This window comes from Zalophus californianus, chromosome 3 (assembly GCF_009762305.2).
Source record: "Zalophus californianus isolate mZalCal1 chromosome 3, mZalCal1.pri.v2, whole genome shotgun sequence".
Taxonomy (NCBI): Eukaryota; Metazoa; Chordata; class Mammalia; order Carnivora; family Otariidae; genus Zalophus; species Zalophus californianus.
In genome coordinates this window covers 56040717-56060742 of record NC_045597.1, presented here as the reverse complement: position 1 = coordinate 56060742, position 20026 = coordinate 56040717, and the positions used below count along the sequence as shown (strand labels likewise).

At 46.1% G+C, this 20026-nt stretch overlaps 1 long non-coding RNA gene across 1 annotated transcript; it reads right to left on the bottom strand.

The window, feature by feature from the left end:
• Window positions 1-1084: 1084 nt before the first annotated feature.
• LOC113919280 lies at window positions 1085-13664 on the bottom strand. The gene is made up of 4 exons (XR_003518932.1): window positions 13557-13664; window positions 12806-12966; window positions 2548-2675; window positions 1085-1243 (listed from the first exon to the last, which is right to left on the bottom strand). It is a non-coding gene; the product is annotated as an uncharacterized LOC113919280 (long non-coding RNA).
• Window positions 13665-20026: the final 6362 nt, after the last annotated feature.

The window sequence follows — 20026 nt, the reverse complement described above, 5'->3', positions numbered from 1 at the left end:
CAAAGATAGGAGACCCTCAGCCAATCGAATTTGGGGGCTTCACCCGTGGTCCGTGACCGTGGCTGTCCTTCACACTTTTCCTGTCTTGAGGGAGGAAAAGCAGAGGCCTCCCAGCCCAGAATCTTTGAGAAATTCGTTGATCGACATGGAGAGCACCTCCTCTGTGCCAGGCAGTGTGCTAGGCACAGGGAGAGAAAACAGACACCCCTATGGCTCCAGAAAAGAAAGAAATTCAACTCCTGTTTCTATCTTCTAAGTTCCAGAACCAATGGAGAGACACATTCACGAGTGAGACAGATGGAGATGAAAATATCAGCTTTATTATTGGTAAAAGCCAGATTGAGGACGCGGTTTAGATCTGCAGCCTTCTATTATTTTCCACACCTGTCCAACCCACTGCTGCAGCCTCCCCCAAGGGGCGGAGCACGCCCTGGGAGCTCACTGGGCAGGCCCAGAGCCGGTGGGCATCCCCTCCTCCCCAGGGGCCAGATGTGAAAGAGAAAAGAAGGGGAGAGCCCAGCAGACCAGGCACTTTACGAAGTGCCCTGGGTTCCACATGCTGGTTACTCCTCCGCAAATAAGGAATGGATGAGGTTGGGAATGGGCCAGGAACGTTGTACTGGCTAAAGCCCCTCCACCTGGTATCATGGGACAGGGAATTAGAGATGTCCCCTAACGCACTCCCTCCCCCCATGGAGAGGACAGCCCTGCGGTAGGGAGACAGGGAAGGAATTCTAAAACAATAAGATAATTGCTTTACAGAGCAGGTGGTCTCTGGGCTCAGGCCAGGGTAAGCAGAGCCCCGGCCAGCTGGACAAGTTGCAGCAGGACAAGGATGAGCCAGGGCTTGGAGCCTAATATAAAGAGGGTGAGTGCAAGGCCAGGAGGACATGCAGGAAGCCACCAAGTGGACTTTGTCCCTCTGGCCCTCTGAGGACCAGCTTCCTCCACCTCCATCTCGTTTGCAATCAAGAAATAAAGAAGTGAGCCCAGGAGCCTGGAGGCAGATCCTCCACGGGGCAAAGCCTGGTGCCTGTCACATGTGGATGCTCAGCAAATATTTGTTCTTTGCACTCACATCATATCCCTCTGGACGCCTGGGATAGGCCACTTTGCCTTTATGCCTCTTGCTCGAACTGTAGAGACCCCACTCCAAGTCACCTTCTCACTTCCCTGAGCCTCCGCGATGATCCTTCCAGAAGTGATGTTTGCACAAGCCTGATGCTCTCAGAAGCACGGTTCTCTGTAAATACAGAGTTTTATTATTAGAAGATGATGAATTTTTAAAATGCCAATTCTGGCCTTTTCACCGTGACAGAGTGTAACTCAAGTCTGCATACACTTTGCTTCTTCTTCGTCAGAAACTTCACAGGTCTCAGCTCCATGCTGAGGACATGACTTTGTGCAGCGGTCAAGGCTATGACGCCCAGGGAAACTGGGGACACCCTATGAGTGATGAAGCCCGCCCGGCCACCCAACTCCTGGGAGTGCCCAGCAATATACGTTCAGCATGGCTTCTTGAGGAAAAGCAGAACACTCTGTATTTTATGTAACATTTCTTGAATGTTAAATAGTGACCTCAAACTCACAAATTAAAAAAAGAACACTGTGAGGCCCTAACAGGACACATCTGGGGGCCAGGTTTGTTCTCCTCCCAACCCACCCCCAACTCCCCACACCTCCCATCCCCCCACCAGCTGGCTTCTGATCTATGGCAACTTTGCCCTAATGTGCGGTTCAGTGGTTGGACCCAACGGCTGGAAGATCTTGAGGAAGCGAGCCTTGGTCACCCAGGAGGGCAAGTTCTGTGCTGTGCATATTTTAAATGCCTAGCTCTTAGTATTTTTAGCTTCCCGCTAATGTTTCCTTTAATGTTTTCAGTCAGAGAGCTTGTCTTAATTCAGGTTTAGGCTCTGTAGCACCGATTCCTAGCCAGACAGGAAGGCTGTGGGGTGAGGCCCACATGCAGAGCCTGTGCAGGGCTCCAGGTCTTGGGTCAAATCCTGACTCCATCACCTCTTGACTGTGTGATATACGCAAATCTCTTCATCTTTCTGGGCCTCACTGGCAAAAGAGGGATGGTTACAATCCCTCTTTGAAAGGACAACTATGAGGAATACTTAGAGGGAAAGCACCGAGCACCCTCTTGGGCAGAGTGAAATCCCAGCTGGAGGATCTCCTTCTCCTCAATGCCTCGTGTCCCTAACAGGTCACCCCCAAGGCATGTGGAAAGCCAGGTGGAGAACTTCTGGAGAGAGAAAAATAAGAGACCAGAATCAGCCCACATTTTGGGCACATCCCTAATTCTCAGCAGGTTGCTGCTCTAACCCGGAAACAATGTGCCACATGCCCGACCGGCCTCTTTTACTGAAGGGACCAAATAAGCTTACGAAGACAAAGTTTGAGGCACGGCCTCCTCATAACCATTGGGCCCTGTGTGGGTATAAAGTGATTCCTTCTCTTGGATTGAGCTCATTTCCATTCCGCCTCCTGGGCTTGCACCAGAGAGTTCAATGGGACCCTCTCCCATGGCATACTTTGTTCTACCTCATTTTGCAGTTGTCTGCAGCCATTAGAATGTAAGCTGGTTGGATAGTGGGCAGAGTCTTCATCTCATTCATCCTTGTACCTCCTTCCTCCTCAGTCCGCCTGCCTGGTGGCTGACGAGTAGTTGTCTAAAAAAAAAAAAAAACCCTCAAAAACAACAACAACAAAAATCTATTGAGTAAGCATTGGGCCGTGGAGCATTAGCACCATAGTACCTAAAGTCTCTGCCAATCCGCTCTAGCTCTTATCCACTGATCATTTCCTTGTCCTCCACTTCAAAGCTCTTGTTGATATAAATTATTGCCTCTACTGTAAGATTATTGCCTGTCTCCCTATTACGTTATAGATTCTTTGGATGCCCATAAAACTTTTTTTAAAGATTTGATTTATTTATTTGAGAGAGAGAGAGAATGGCAGGGAGGGGGCAGAGGCGAAGGAGAGAGATAATCTCAAGCAGACTCCCCTCTGAGTGCGGAGCCCTATGCGGGACTCCATCCCAGGACCCTGAGATCGTGACCTGAGTCAAAACAAAGAGTCAGCCACTTAATCAACGGAGCCACCCAGGCGTCCCACGGGTGCTCATAAAACTGTAAACATGAAACTTTGTGAAATAATGACTGTGAGGTGTAGGAACGGGTTCTTTTTTAAAAACCCTTTACTGAGGCAAATTCACATAATACAAAATTAACCATTTAAAGTATACAAATTGGTGCATTTAGTACATTCGCATTTTTATGCAACCACCACCTGCATCTAGCTCCAAAGCATTTTCATCAACCAAAAGTAAATCCTGTACCCATTAGGCGGTCACTTCCTATAGCCCTCCCCAGCCCCTGGCAACCACCGACCTGGGTTCCGTCTTCATAGATTTACCTGGATATATCATATAAATGGAATCGTATTATATATGGCCTTTTGCGTCGGCTTCTCTCATTTAGCATAGATATTTTAAGGTTCGACCACGTTGTAGTATGTATCACTACTTCATTCCTTTTACAGCTGAGTAATATTCTATTTATATGCCACCTTTTACTTAACCCACTACCTGTTGAAGGGTGTTTAATGGTTTCCACCTTTTGGTATGATGAATAGTGTTGCTCTAAATGTTGGTGAGGAACTGGGTCTTTTCCACTATTGTACTCTCTGTGCAGGAGGCTTGCAATAAATACTTGTGGCTGGATGTTCAAAAGCTGGTTATGAAAAAAAATATGCCAGTGTAATAGATTTACATTTCCCTATAAGCTGAAAGGGTCCTGTTACCTCATCTCCAACTCCAAAAAAAAGCAGCTCACAGTGTCCGGTGCTTGGCAGATGTTATGGGTACTGACAGTGATGACACTCACGGCAAGAATAATGAAGAATGATGTAGTACTGAGTTTCACAGAATCATAGATGATGGCAAGATTGGGTCACTTCTTTTATTTTCTTTTTTAAAAAAAATTATTTATTTATTAGGGGGACAGAGGAAGAGAGTCCCAAACAGGCTCCACGCTGAGCGGGGAGCCTGAGGGGGGCTCCATCTCACAACCCCGAGATCATGACCTGAGCCGAAACAAAGAGTCAGCTGCTTAACCGACTGTGCCGTCCAGGCACCCCAAGATTGGGTGATTTAAAGATAGGCTGCCTGTGTTGTAGATGTTCCTCAGCTCCTGCAGAAATCCAGAAAAAGTAAACCAAAGGTCTAAGACAGGAAAAGACCGCGTTTGCCCCACACCAGCACCAAGAGCCCAGAGAGCAGAGCTGGGATGTGATCCCAGAGGAGTCAGGCTTCTGGAAGTGACAGGTGACAGGCACTGGGCTAGCTGGGGGGCGACAACAAGCTGACCCCAATCAAAGAGAAGAAGCTGTGGACAGAACCCCAACAGGCCCTGTGACAAGAGAGCACAGCTGCGCACCGGAAACATTCACCGTGGGAGAAAAGCCTGGTACGCGTTGGCCTTTTCAGTGGCACCTGAACAAATTGTCAATAACTATTCTCAAGGTGTTTGTGTGAATATAAAGTGTGTCCTGGTTTATGGCATGTTTCAAAGGGCAATGAATTGCACAGTTTTGTTGTTGGAGTGCCACTTTCCAGGTGTGGTATGGAGAGCTTGAAATAACCAATGATCCCATGTTCACGCATTCACTCATCGAACATTTATGGGGCAACAACGGTGTGTGAGGCACTGTGCTCGGTAATACAGGATGACTAAGAGGAGCTCCAAGCCAATGGATAAGTTTGTCTCAAAGATCGAATTGGAACTTACCAGATGGATGTGTGTTGGGAGGAGGGAGGCACAGGACTGAAAGTCAAACTTTGAAGCGATGGAAAGATATGACATAGGCACAAGGTTTTTCAAAGTTCAGATAATACAATTAGTAATTTAAAAACATCTGAGATGATCTATGACTGGACAATATTTGAAGAAAATTATGCTGGAGTAAAATATCTTTTTTTTACTTGTAATTAATCATACAGTAGTTATCTGCCAACATTCAAAAAATAATTGATTTACAGTAAGAATTCTTTGTTCTCAGTGTAAGAGAAGGCTCCATGAGCTGATGTTGTAGCAGAGGCTGCCTGCAGTCCACCCGTGGCCCCCACCATTCCTGCACTTAGCCATTTCCTACTGCCACGTCTACGGTTCTGCTGGAGGGCTTTCAACCCATGAAAGAAGACAGGGGATAAATCCCCCAGCTTCCCCAGGTGGAACAACTCTGAGATGCATTTGACACTGTCTCCTGGAGACCCTCATGACGACAACCCCAACTGCCCACAACAGCATCTTGCTCATCAATGCACTCCGTATTGGCTTCCTTTCCTTCTCGTTCTCATTTCTCCACTGACTCACCAGTGCTTCCTGGGGGCCCCTCAAAAATAAACTATTTGCATTCTGTTTCAAGAGGAACTCCACTGTTGTGGCTTGAACTGTGTCTCCCAAAAAGATAGGTTGAAGTTCTGATCTCTGCCCCCTCATCTTATTTGGAAATAGGATCTTTGCAAATGAAACCAAGTTAGGATGAAGTCCCCCTGGATGAGGGTAGGCCCTAATGACTGGCATCCTTATAAGAAGAGGAGAAGAAACACAGACACACACAAGGAGAAGGCAATGTGAAGATGGAGACAGACGGGAGTGATGCATCCGTGTGCCCAGGAACGCCAAGGATTGCAAGCAGCTATCCGAAGCTACGAGAAACACATGCAAAGGATTCCCTCTGAGAATTTCCCGAAGGAACCAATTCAGCCAATACCCAGAGTTTGGACTTCTGGCCTCAAGAACTATGAGAAAATCAATTCCTATCCCTTTAATATAGCCTGTTTGTGGTCTTTTGTTATAGCTTCCCTAAGAAACTAATACACCGATCTATGATAAAAAATGAATGCTTCATTCTTCTGGATTTTCTGAGTCTGGGGCTCATTGGTTATATGTTTCATAGTCCCTTACTGTAGGAGTCCCCCTTGTTCCTACTCGGGGTGGGGGGCGGCAGACTGTGATATCAGGAGAGATCAGGCAGAGAGGAATGGGAGAAAGGGGTGAATGGACTCTTCTGGAGTCCTTCTGGGTGATTATAGCCAATGAAAATAACAATGTGACCATATTCTACAAACAGAAAGGACTGGAAGTGGCTGATGCTTCTATAGTATTTGCAGATCTCTTCTATGCACTCACATAACTAATCTTGCACAGCTTTTAAATGCTAAGGTATGTTGTTTGCCATCTTTAGATGGATCATGGCACTAACTAAACACTGGCATAGGAGTCTGTACAACTTTAAACTTGCTAATAATAAATTATATATTCCAAATCTTTTGGCTGTGTGTATTTCTATTCCATTTCAAGGAGGAAGGAAGGAAGAAGAAAGAGAGAAAGAAAGGAAGAAAGACAGTCATTGAGCTTTCTTGAAAATTATATTATCCTTTATCAAAACCCAATTCCAGTTTTCAAACCTTCAAATATTTCGATCTCCTTTTATCCCCCTTTATTGGGCTGGCTACCTCTTCCCTAACTTGCATGTCAGTGCTTTTCTATAAGAAATACATCTACTTTTAAGTGTTTGACCTTGAGCCTGGAAGATGGAGGAAGGACAGAGAAAAAAAAAGCACAGCCTGACAGAGACATTGCAGGGGCTGGGGGCGGGGGGGGGGGGTAGAAGTAGGGAGGGGAGTGCATCATATGTTTCGGTAGCATTGACTTTTCCTCACGGACTCTCCTCCCCTAAGCCAGAGTTATTCGCTAGGGACCCAAAGCAAAACACTCCATGGGCCTGTGGCTGAAAGTGGCCACACCAATTTGGAAGTCTCTTTTAAAGATCTGATCCTGTCGTCCTGCAGACAAGGGTTGCCATGGTAACGCTCCAAGGCATTTTCAACTAGACAGAGACATTCCAACAGGCAGAGAGACCAGTGGTTAAAGAAAATCCATCTTGACATATAGTTGGCGTTTTAATTTGAGGCAGAGTCAGAAACTCTGCCTGCAGCTTGGAGTGACCCTTGGAGCAGGAGAATGCAAGTGATCAAAGTAATCTGTAACGCCGATAATCAGACTCCCAAAGCAGGGAGAGCACTGTCTCGAAGCCCTTTTTGGGAGGTCTCTCCCTAAGAAAGAAGCCCAGCTGGCTACAGAATCTGTAAGTGCTGTGAAGAGCAGAGGTCAATGATGTTGATTCCTCCTGGACAGGGAGACCAGCACTGTCTTTTACTCTCTGACTCACTCACCCTCCCCATCTCCCTTCTAGAATCTTCCTGCCTGTGCAGCTTCTTTCTCTCTTAGGCGATATGCCGTATTGGATTTCAGATTCATTTGACCATGGAGTTCAGTCCTAGCCGTGTGACCTTGTTCCCTAACCTCTCGGGGCCACAATTTCCTCACCTGGGAAATGGAGCTAGTATGGCGAAGGATGCTTATAAACAGTAAATGAGAGGACATCTGTAAATGGCTGAGCACAAAAGGCACCCAGAGCTACCCAACAAGCGTTGGGCCCTTGTCCTCTTACAACTTTTCTTTTCTCTTGTAGTATTTGTGTAAAGAAGAGTGACTATAAATTAGAGAATAAATCTGTCCCTCTCGTTCTGTGGGCACTCGGCTAAGGTAAACAAGTTTGCTGGTAATGACTGTTCAGTTGGAGGACAGACTCTCACAGGATAAAGGCACGACATCCCGAGACAGTTGGACAGGGACAAGCAGAACTATCACTGAACAAAATCTTGCTCTGACCACTTCCAGTGAGTCGGCGCCACGGGGGGTGAGGGTAGGAGGAAGCGCAAGTGTCCCCAGTTGCACAACAATGTGAATGTCCCGGATGCCACCGCACTGTTCACCTAAAAATGCTTAAGATGGCGAATTTTACATTATGCGTATTTTACCACAATTTTAAAAAGATGTGTCACAAGTGATTTCCTGAGGGTTTTATTCCAGATTTTTCTTAGAGTCATACAACTAACTCATTAAGCTAAGAAAAACAATCCGTTTAGGTTTTTTCGTTAATGACAACAGTGGCATCCTTACTACAGGTGAGCTCACAAAGAAAAAAGGCACCATAAACTTTGAAGAGCCAGTGAGAGAATGAAAAGTTGTTGAGTCCCCCAAATCACAAACCTCTTTTCCCATCTCTTTGAGCTAGGATCTTAGGCACACACAATCCCGGTTCGTCTTCAGGCTACCTTTAACACGTGGGTTTTGGTTTTCTTTCTGAATGTGTCCATATTTCACCCCCGAAGGTACATTAATCCGCATGAAATTGCAAAGTTATTAAACAACTGCATCTCTGATGTCAGGGCTGGAAAACATTGGAGAGCTTCTGGTTTCTCTTGCTCCCCAGGCACCCACTCCGGGGAACACAGGCTCCCTCCCAAACAAGGCGGCTTCTCACCCGCCGGAGGGGCTCCAGGGAGGCACTAGGAAAATTTCTGTCGTAAAGGTGGCTCGAAGGCTGGTTGTATTAAATTACCACTTAAAATGGCAGGTGCAGTAAATTATTTAATGAATCTTCTGCTGCAGCATTTGAGCCTTTGTTTTCTTCAAATTAAAAATGAAGAGAAAAAAGAAAGGCAATTTCAGCGAGACTCTGCTCAACGTCTTTCAAGCCTGTGAAGTTTCATTACCACCTCTATCCCCAGAAAAAAAGCATGTCAATCACAGATCCAGGAGCTGAAATGGGGAAAAGCTTTCCAGAGAAGCTCTGGCCCAAGGCATGGGGGACAGGCTCTTGGCAGGACTCAAATGGAAGGATTTCAGAAGAATGTCAATGGGTGGTGGCAGTGAGTTGGCTTCCGGGTTGAGACTTGCTCTGTTTTCTGAGCAGTTACACTTTCTCCTTTCTGCACACAACCCTTTTGCAGGAGGCAGCACAGCGAGCTGGTCACAAGCTCTGCCAAGCTCTGCCTCTTTGTAGCTTTGTGATTTTGGGGCAAATTACTTTCCTTCTCTGAGTTTACTTCCCTCTGCTATAAAATGGGAAAAATAATATGCACCTCCTAGGGTTAATGTGAAAGACACAAGAGGAAAAACTCATTTAACACTTGCAAAGCCCCTCTCCTTGATTCATAGATGGCCCCGGCTCCTGTGCCATGTGAGGCCACGTGCATTCCCCCCCTTCCCCCGGTGTTACTTCCTTTTCCTATAAGGACACCAGTCTGTTGGATTAGGGCCCCAACCTTGTGATCTCATTTAACCTTAATTATGTCTTTAGAGACCCTATTTCCAAATACAGTTAGGACTTAAACATATGCATTTGGAGAGGACACAATTCAGTCCATATCAGCCCCACCCAATCCACTAAAAGGCCTTAAGAGAAAATATTGAGGATTCTTGAAGAAGATGGAATTTTTGCCTCAAGACTATAACATAGGGGCACCTGGGTGGCTCAGTCATTAAGCGTCTGCCTTTGGCTCAAGTCATGATCCCAGGGTCCTGGGATTGAGCCCCGCATCGGGCTCCCTGCTCCGCAGGAAGCCTGCTTCTCCCTCTCCCACTCCCCCTGCTTGTGTTCTCTCTCTCGCTGTCTCTCTCTGTCAAATAAATAAATAAAATCTTTAAAAAAAAAAAGACTATAACATAGCAATCCTGCCTGGGTTTCTAGCCTCCTGTTCTGCACTGCAAATTTTGGACTAATCAGCCCCCACAATCACATTAACCAATTCCTTAAATCAAATCTCTATCATCTGTCCATCTATCTATCATCTGTATGTGGTTTAGAACATATGATATATAATGGGGGCAGGGGCATGCACACCAGCCTTCCGGCCCCCGTCAGGCTCTCCAGGCCATGCTGTCCAGCAGGTGAAGGCCCAGCCTCTGAGGACCCGGGGTGGAGTGCCCTGGGACCAGAGAGGATGTGGCGGAATTTTGGGTCTCCAGAGTAGCTCACTGAATATAAGTCCTTAATCAGCAGGGATGGGTCCTTTGAAGGTGAACTCCATTTGAGTCCATGGAAACTCTATCATGTTATTTCCCTAGATAACACATTTTCTCAGTCTTCAGTGATCAGTCCTTCCTGCCACCTTTTCTTGTCCATTGGACTTAAAATGATCTCAACTGTAACTCTGAGCTACTAATTAAGTCTGTTAAACACAGCGAGTTTTCTGCCTCCAGCAGTGCTATAGAAATTGAGGCTTTTGCTGGAAAGTGACTAATCTGTCTGAATATATTAATTATTGCATGAAATGTTAAAGCTTTGAGAACATTCTAAAAACATCCTAAGAATACCTTGATAATGAAACATCTCCCCCGTGATGGGCCTTTTCATGGCCAGGAGAATGTCTCATACCAAAAGAAAGCCTCCATCTGTGTTAGGCACATCAAAACAAGCACTCAAAGCCAGAAGGCACGAATGGGCTTCCATATTTGCATCTGTGAGGACTGGCTGGATTGTACTGCAGCAGCAATCTCCCACAGTTCCTGAAGGTGCCCAGTAAATGTCCGGTGAATGAACGAATGGTCGGCCTTTCTCTCCCCTCCCCTCCATGCTGGATTTTGTTTTGAATGAAGGGGAATACTTCGTTGGCTAGAGGTAGCCCCCTTATGTCTGTGAGAAAAGTGTGGGGAGCTGTATTGGAGAGAGTCGAAAAGAACTCCCGCTGGGGTGGCCACTCAGGCACTGATTTTGCCAACTGAATAGCCAGCCCTGCTCTACTCTGGCAATCTGTGGCCGAGGTGGGAAAGGATTTCTTCTGTGCAAACATCTCTCTCTGGCCAGCCGTTCAAGCGGCTGAAATTTCACCGTCAGGTGGAGTTCGGGGGGAGGAGCTAAAACTCACCTCTCCCCGTGTGGGAGCAGACACATGAAAACTTTCAGAGGGGAAAGGTTGATCTGGTCCTCGCAGGGAGAGGGCACAATGTAAAGAGCGAGAGACAGTGAGAAACACGAGGAGCTGGTGAATGGGAGGAGAGGTCTAAGCACAGGGCAGGGGAGGCAAGCTGTGCGGGGCCAAGCATCTGGAGGGGGGCTGTGCACTGGTGGCTGGGTGAGAGGCAAAGCGCACTCTCCAGAAGACTTGAGGTCCCGGGATGAATGGTGCCTCTCTCCCAGGCATGACAGGGCAGCCCTGGGCCAAGCCCATGTGCCAATGAGCAGAGAAGCGCAGCCTGGAGAGGGAGGGGCCTCGGGAAGAGCACCTAAGGTGGGAAAAGTGGCCAGGCTTTGGAGACCAACGGGCCTAGGTTCAAATTCCAGCTCCAGCATAGCCCTTGCTACGTGACTCTGGGTGTGTTCCCTACTTTCTTTGAACCTCAGTCCTTCTATTAAGTGGGATTTACCACATCTCATAAGGCGGATGTGAAGATTTAGGAGAAAGAGGGATGCATGGGTGGCTCAGTCGGTTAAGCGTCTGCTTTTGACTCAGGTCATGGTCTTGGGGTCCAGGGATTGAGCCTCACCTCGGGCTCCCTGCTCAGCGGGGAGTCTTACTGCCCCTTCTGCCCCTCACCCTGCTTGTGCTCTCTTGCTTTCTCTCTCTCTCTCTCTCTCTCTCTGTCAAATAAATAAATAAAATCTTAAAAAAAAAAGATTTCGGAGAAAGTACCTCTAAAGTGGTAAAGTGCCGTGCTCTGTGTGTGGCAGGTAACAAGTGCTCAATAATGTGAGCGTCCTTTTATCTTTCACCTGCCCCAATTTCCCCCCCCCCCCCCCCCCCCCCCAAACACACACACAGCAATGAGAAAATTCTTACTGTTACAAAATCCAGCACGGAAGGGAGGGGAGAGAAAGGACTGTTCTTACCTTAGGGTCTTTAGACATGTTTTCCAACTTTGTGGGTCACAATCCACAGTCAGAAATACATCTGAACAGACCCAGGTGTGGGCTGGTGGGGGAGGGGAGGACGGGTGCAAACACTGACCTACCCCCTCGTGTAGAACACGCAGGAATCACAAACCCAACATCCCTCTCCCGTGTGCCAAGAAAATGAGGGAGACGCTTCACAGCGGTGCTGTTTGTAAACACGCGATCTGGAACCATCCCCACATCCACTGGCCCGGGGGGTGATTATCATACAGTTCAGGATGGTGGCTGCCTCTGGGGGTCGGGGGTGAGGTGAGGAGGGTCAGACCGCAGGTTTCTAAGGTCTCAGCTCTGGCCTAGTTCCCAACCCATCGTGGGGGAAATTCGGAGTTTTGCCTAATTAGTGTTTAAAATAGAAATCGTATATATGCTGCTAGTAGTTTAACAGTATTTACAATTAAAATAAAGGTTAAAAACTAAAGAGAAATACATTTATACCCCACACCAGTACACACATTTATCTATATCTAATTATAACATCTATGTGTGTGTGTTTACACTAAAATGAAAATTTTACAAAGAAACCAGCCTTTATGACATGAGCTGTACCCCTATGTATGTCTATTCTATTCTACTCGGTTCAATTCTATTTTTTAATGCAGTTGTAACCTGCTAAACTGATTTCAGAACCCCCTACTGAATCACGACCCACAACTGAAGAACCCTGCCTCGGACCGATGATAAATACCAACATTCCCCCTTGCCTAGATGAGAAAGCCCAATGTGGTGGAGACAGACCTTGTTCTTGGAAGGGACTGACTGCTTTTGATCAGCCATTTGCATGTCAACGGCAGAGCTTTTCCTCTGGGAAGCCTGTCCCGTAAGAGATTGCTGGTTATGGTGGTGGAATCAGGCACACTTGTCATCTGATCCAAACAGCCAAGCAAGAAGAAGGCTGAATGCAACAGTTTGGGGGCTGCCTCTCTGGGGTGCAATAACAGTGTTTCCAGGAGACAAACCAAAGTGTATCATCAGGAACTATACAATAGAAGCTACTTACTGTTGCAGCAGACGCATCTAAAGGACTGGAATGCTGAGATGAAAATGGAGCGTAACAGGGCATCCCATGGAAGAGCATTTTGTCCTGTTGCAGTTGGCAGATTATGTGGAGGGAGCAGCTTGTGGATGACAGAGCTGCTTGCTGGCCGGATAACAGAGCAGCTGTAGGAACAATCAATAGACAACCAGCGAACACTCCTTTAGTGTCCAAATTACTCAGAATGTTCCTCTCCAGGGCTTCAGTGTTAGCGTTGCTTTTAAGATTGAGTATGACCCTGGGCAGAGCCAACTCCCACAACTCAGATTCATGTGAATCATGCATTTGCTCTAAGAGACCAAGCATCTGCTTGGATGGTCTCACAGTTTTCAGGACCCCTGAAAGAGATCCGCCCTCTGGCTTTCCTGTAGACTCCTAAGTTCAGTAAATGGTGACTCCCCCACAGGCTCTAGAACCCAGACTAGAGTGGGAGCCAATGGGATGCCGTCTCCAAGGCTCCCAGCCCATCTAGCAAAACCTCATATGGGCTATTTCAGATGCCTTCTGCCATGGGCTAGTCCCAGGCCCTTCTCCAGGGAGCAACCAGAGTTGGGTAGGCTCTGGCTGCATGTAAGTACTCTGGGACATTCTGTTCAAGCCTTGAAAAGGTAAGTGGATGGAACATCCAGGTGTACTATGGGAGAAGTCAGAGTTAACTGCTGCCCTGTCACCACCCTGAACCACAAGAAGGCAGAGCAATGTTTCTGATAAATACCTGGCTGGTAGATAGGATCAGAACTTTCAACGTGAGCTGCCAGGAGACAAGGAAGTCATTTGGGCTCCAGATGATCTCTGTAGTGATGTCAGGGTGGCTGGAGTCCCACCTAATCACAGGGATGGTTTGCAGTAAGACAAGGGCAGGAATGAGAGAAAATGTGAAAGAAGAAATGACAGAATTCTCACGTTCCTCTCTTTTCTTGACCATCACTGAAAATTTATAGCCAGAACAATCAAACTTAGGTTCCCAGATCCTTTTCATCCAGCACTTCTCTTCCTAAGTAGGAGGGAGAAATGTTCTGCAACATTATTGGCCCTCTATGAACCTTGTATCCTCTTATGTGCAGAGAAGACCATCCCTGGGTGCAGTTGGTCCATAGGTACTCAGAGCCTTCCTTCTGCATCAGGGTATATGGCAATGCAGGAAATCAGGAACCTTCTGTCATCTGAAAGAATCCATGTGGTTGTCTGCTGGGATGACTTGAAATGTGTCTCCTTCATCCCCAGACAACTACTAATGCTTCTTTGTTTGTGTTGTGGATAGAAGACTGCAATGTTGCTGCTGTGTGTGTGTGTGTGTGTGTGTGTGTGTGTGTGTGTGTCTACATCTGCTTGTGTACACATGTGTTTGTCCACAAACTGGAGACAGAACAAGCTTCTGAGAAAGACCAAAAAGAAATGGAAATGCAGTTTGTTAAGCAAATGTTGACATAATCAGGAGCCAGGTACCACCCTGCAGGTTTTAGTGCATGGGGCCCTCTCCCTAACAGCACGGGCTCTTGGTTCTTCGCCTAGCCTCTTGATCAGTAATGCCTACTTCTAACCTACTTCATATAAAAGACTTAAATGTACATTTTAGGTAGCCCCTAAATGGAAAATCAAGGTTTGAGAAGCTTTATGAAACAAAGACAATGATTCACAGTAAGTACACATTTCTTGATGATCCCAGAAATTAAGCTGCTGTGGGTTTTTCCTATCCTACTTGCAAATGCATCCAGAGGGTAATAAGCCATAAGCACACCCGATAACTCTAATAATTGAATAATAAATAAGTACCGAGTCAGCACAGACCGTGTGAGGGAGCGATGCCAACAGGCTGGAGCTGCACCTCCCCGAGTGGCACCAAGGCAGGCTGCTCTCGAGCAAAGAGGAAATATTACGACAACCCTCTATAGGTTTCCTGACCTTGGCACTTGTCCAGGACACGCAGCCGCATACAAACTCCTGAAGGCACACCTAGGACACGCCCCTGACCTCCTTGCCGCTCTAAACAAGCCTGCTGAGCACGTGGTTGGTTTAGCATGGGCTGAAGCTTGCCGCAGGTCACTGCAGGCCAATTGCCTGGACTACTTAGACCATCACAAAATTGGATGGATTCTGACTTCAACATCAATCAGCTTCTTCCCTGGGTAAAAAAAAAAAATGTGTGTGTGTGTTGCAGGGGGGTGGAATTAGGTTATTGAGTTAGAAGAATTAACATAATGGAAGGAAATGAGGAGCTACACAAAGTGTATGAATTCATTGCCATATATAACTCACTCCCGGAAAAATGTTTTTTTCCTTTATGATTCCTGGCAGATTTGGCCCAGCGATTTGGGGCATGTCTGAGCCTCGATTTAAACCTGAGGTAAGGGAGAGTGGAGCTCCTTCACTAAAGAGAGATCTACAGGCAGCCCATGAGTTGGGAAGGCACGGCTGATATGCGTGTGTGAGGGAATGCGTCACTCACACGTCTCAGGGGAGCTCAAGGAGGGGGCGCTACCTAATTACAGGGCCAGCCTCCCTCTCCCAGGAGCTTCCATCAGGGAGACCATGGCCCCTTTAATAGAACCACCTGGAGCCTGCCCGTGGCCACGCTCCTTTGGAGCCTATGAGAAGGAAAGAGGCACAGGGCCAGCAAATTGTTGTGCGTTCTATTAATGTTATTAGCATGTCCTTCAAAGCAGTGACAAAGCACCAGGCGATCATTAGAAATGGAAGATATAGTCTCCGTTTCAGTCCACAATGTAAAACTAAACCAGGAAAACAATTCTTTGGACAGGCATATATTGATCGAACACTTCCGTGTATTCATTTTACACACTTAGCAAAGTACTCTGTACACAGGGCCTTTGGTAAAGGTTGTGGCTGATGATTGGAGGAGGGGGAGGGGGAGGAGATGATGATGAGGCCTTGGAATGGCTTGGTGCCATCGTCTGCAAAAGGGAGGGATTACATTATCTCTGCTATGTCATGTCATCTATGAAAAGACACCTTACTGGTCAGTCGCCAAATTCTATGAGTATTGTACCTCTCGGAGTTCTGCGTGTAATCGTTGAATAACAAATACCCGTGGGCTGATTTTATGAATCCATTTAATAGGTTGTAGGTGGAAAGACTGAGCCTGTTCCATCATCAGACAGCTGGTTAACAGTGGGGGGGGGGGGTGTGGTGGGCAGAGAGAAACAGACTAGGCAGAGCCCCAGATGGAGAACAGGTCCTTGGATAATGAGTCCATTGGATTCATTGCTAAATTCACTTTTTCTACCGGGAGAGGAAGAGTAGGAAAGCATCAGAGCAGTGATGTCAGGGGTATCAGAGCCACTCCTCCCCTGAGAAGGGAGAATCACACCCCATTAAACCATCAGGAGATCGAAAATCAATTTTTTTTCAAGAGCTCCACCTTCTTGTCCTCTCTGCCAGTGGAGATGAGCAAATTTTGAGTGCCTATGGTTTATTCATCCATTCATTAATTTGTTCATTCAATGAATTTTTTTTAACTGAATTTTTTTTTTTTTAACTGCATCTGCTAGGTACTGTATATCATCAATGCCAAGCCAACCGAGAAACTGTCGGGGCCTTCCGGGAGCTTGCAACCTAGTCGAGTCTAAGAAGTATTTGTATGTTACTACAGCACAAGGCAGGATAAAGGGAATGTCTTGAGAGAGATGCAGTGAAGGCTAGTAGGTGCTCTGAGGTGGTAGAGATATGGCAAGAGAAGAATCTACCATCTCCATTGTTACAGGAGAGTGGAGACAGGAAAGAGGCTCATCAGAAAGCAGAAGCCAGCCTGACATTGCCGATATACGGGCAGTATGCTGGCCTTCCTCCCTACCACCCCCTGGTCCCCTCATCTGGACGCACTCTTTGCTCCCTCTTGAAGAAACAGAGTGACTTTGGGCCTTCTGCTTTGTGTTTCAGGATCTACAAGCCTGAGACTACTTTAAGTTGTCTTAATATTTGTGCAGTCAGGAGACAAAAATCTCTAAATATAAGCCAACAGCCCAGAAGAAGGACAGCATAACATGAGTCCACGCCGGCATTTCTGCATCGTCCAACCTGCAAAGTGTGTTCTAGGTTACCGACAGGGGAAAATGTCCCAGGGTTATCAAGAAATAGCAGCCTTTCAAGCCCTGCCATTGCATACACTAAAAATATCAGATCTCATGATCTGCCAAAAAAGAAGAAAAATATCAACCCTCCTTACAGAAATACACACCCGCCTGTCAAGGTTTCTCAGTGTTACCTTTGTTTATATTCCTGACTTCAGGTTTTTGCATTAACCTCAGAACCTTCTTGATGGATTCATGTCCACAAACCTCAAAGAATTTGTAGTCCTTATGATAATATGGGTACCAGGGCCTCTTTATGGGTACCAGGTACATGGCTGCTTTACCTTATAATGGCTCATGATCCAGACTCTTTGGAAAGAGCTGCCCAGTGTTTGTGTCTGCTAAGAGTTTCTTTTCTACAGAAGAAAGAAAATCAGCCTGAGGGGTTACCATGAACGCTGATGTCAAAATGCCAGTGGAAGTTGAGAAATAACAGAAATAATGCCAAGAACAATTTTCCTTCCCAGATGTCCTGATGGTTCTCAAGAATACACGGAACTCCCCTTCTAATCAAGAGTGGGCAGGCTACAAAGAAGTAAATAATATCTAAGGAAGGCAGTTTTCCCCCTATTTTTTCAGGTATACAAGTAATCATATGTTCAGTGTAGGAAAATAGAAAACACAGATAAATAAAAAGAAATAAAAACAGTCAACCAAAATTCTACTGCCCAGTGAAAAATCACTGTAAATATTTTGGTGTATATTCATCGCTATAGATTGAATGTTCATGTCCCCCCGCCCCCCACCCAAATTCATATGTTGAAATCCTAACCTCCAGTGTGATTAGGAGGTACAGCCTTTGGGAAATGATAAGGCCATGAGGCTGGAACGCTTATGAATGGGATTAATGCCCTTATAAAAGGGACCCCAGAAAACTCCCTCCTCCCTTCCTCCATGTGAGGACAGAGGGAAAAGATTACCATCTATGAAACAGAGGGTGGATCCGTACTAGATAGTGAATGTGCTCCTGCCTTGATCTTGGATTTCCCAGCCTTCAGAACTAGGAGAAATACATATCTGTTGTTTATAAGTCACTTTGTCTATGGTATTCTATTATAGCAGCCCAAACATACTAAGACATCCACCAAAACTTTTTCATATGTTTATGTGTGTTTGTTTTTTAATGGAATTAATACTATATTTAATATTTAGTGACCTACTTGTCTCTTGATATGTTATGAATATCTTTAGATAGTTATGTGCACACACACATGTACATCATCATTTTATTATCTTTAACCGTTCAATAATTCTATTTTCAAGGTGAACTGTAATTCAATCCTGTATACCATTGGACATCTAGGTTACTTGCAGCTTTTTGCTATCAAAAGACCATAAGGAGTATCTTTGTATGCACATTTTGCATACTTGTCTGTCACTTCCTTAGCATAAACTTCTTAGAGCAGAGTTGTTTGGGACACATACCCTTTTGACATGTATTTCTATGTGTTTCTGAACTGTCCTCCAGGATATTGTACCGATTTACACTTCTAGCAACAGTGTCTAAGAGAGCCTCTTTCCCTAGACCCGTGAAAGGCACCTTTGAAAATCCTCTGTCTCATCTTTGTCCTTGGACTCCCACCCAGGACACACTCCTTTCCTGACAACAGCTGACAGAAAGGGCTCTGTACCACGCGTGTGCACCAGACAAAGAAAGACGGGCAGGCAGCCATAAGCTGGAGGAATAACAGAGAGGCGCTGTCAAGACATAGTGAAATTTTGCTCTAGAGAAAGAAAGAAAAGAAAAGAGCGAGGTGTCAGGCTCAGAGTTATGAGGCTCGGTTCTCTCTTTCCTTCCTTTCTGTTTTAAAAGCAGCAATGCTTTCTGTCTAGACAGTGAGGCTCTTCTGGAAAAGTTAGATTACCCCAGCAAGGTTGTAGCGTCCAACCCTCTTTCCAGATTGGAGTACAGTTGATACCTGTGTGCTTTTACATAGATCATCCTAGCAAACCCTCCCCACTGCTGCGTGATTTGGGGCAGGTATAAGCATCCGCTTTGCTGTGGGTTAAGACACTTGCCTAGATGGCAGGGTAGAGTGTTGAGCTCCTGGTCCCCAGGCTAGGGCTCCCTTTGAATATGCTCCTCTTTCACTTACTATGTAAGACATTGGAATAAATACATATTAGCCCCAGGATCTGTAGTAAAAATTGCCTTTTCTACAGAATTCTTGCTATCGACTTTTGTCATGCTTTGAGCCTCTCCTAAGGAAGGGGACAGCGCAAATAAAGAAACAGTGAGATCTGGCCCCAGCTAGTCTGCGTATATGCCATGACATTAACCGCATTAATGGGACCCTATTCATTGTGTGAGTGACTCTCTGGGGTCACAGTTACTGATTTGTGAGGTGATACCAAAGTTTGGACGGTGCCCTAAGGGCCCTGGGATGGCTAATTTTTCTGTCAACTTGGCTAGACCATGATACTCAGATATTTTGGTCAAACGTTGTTCTAGATAATTCTGTGAAAGTGTGTTTTTTTTTCAATGAGTTAACATTTAATATCAGCAGAGCCTGAGTGAAGCAAATTGCTTTCCATAAGGGAGGCAGGCATCATCCAATCATTTGAAGGGCTTAATAGGAAAAAACTGACCTCCCCTGAAGATGAGGAAATTCTGCCTTCAGACTGCCTTTGGACTTGAACTGCAGCATCAAATCTTCCCTGCACCTGCTGCTCGTCTGCCCTGCAGATTCTGAACTTGCCAGCCTCCACAACTATGTGAGGCAATTCCTTAAAATAAATCCATTCCAATTCTCTATCATAGATATAGTTATAGACCTCATTGGCTCTCTTTCTTTGGAGAATCCTAATATAGGCCCATCATCAGCTTGGGACAGAGCTTTCTGGTCAGGGTTTTTACCTTATCTAGTGTCAATTCCAAATCCAAGAAGCAAGCATAGGTGAAATCCATGCCTTCCCACTTTTCTAAGACAAGTTGACATGACAGTGGTAATCATAGTAATGTCCCAGGCACTCTGCCAAATTCACAGCCCAACACTAGGAGGTTGGCCCAGGAGCCTGCATTGACAGAAGAGGAAGCTAAGGCCCAGGGACCCTGATGCTATCCTTGTAAATGTGACTCCTACTAAAGAGTCTGAGC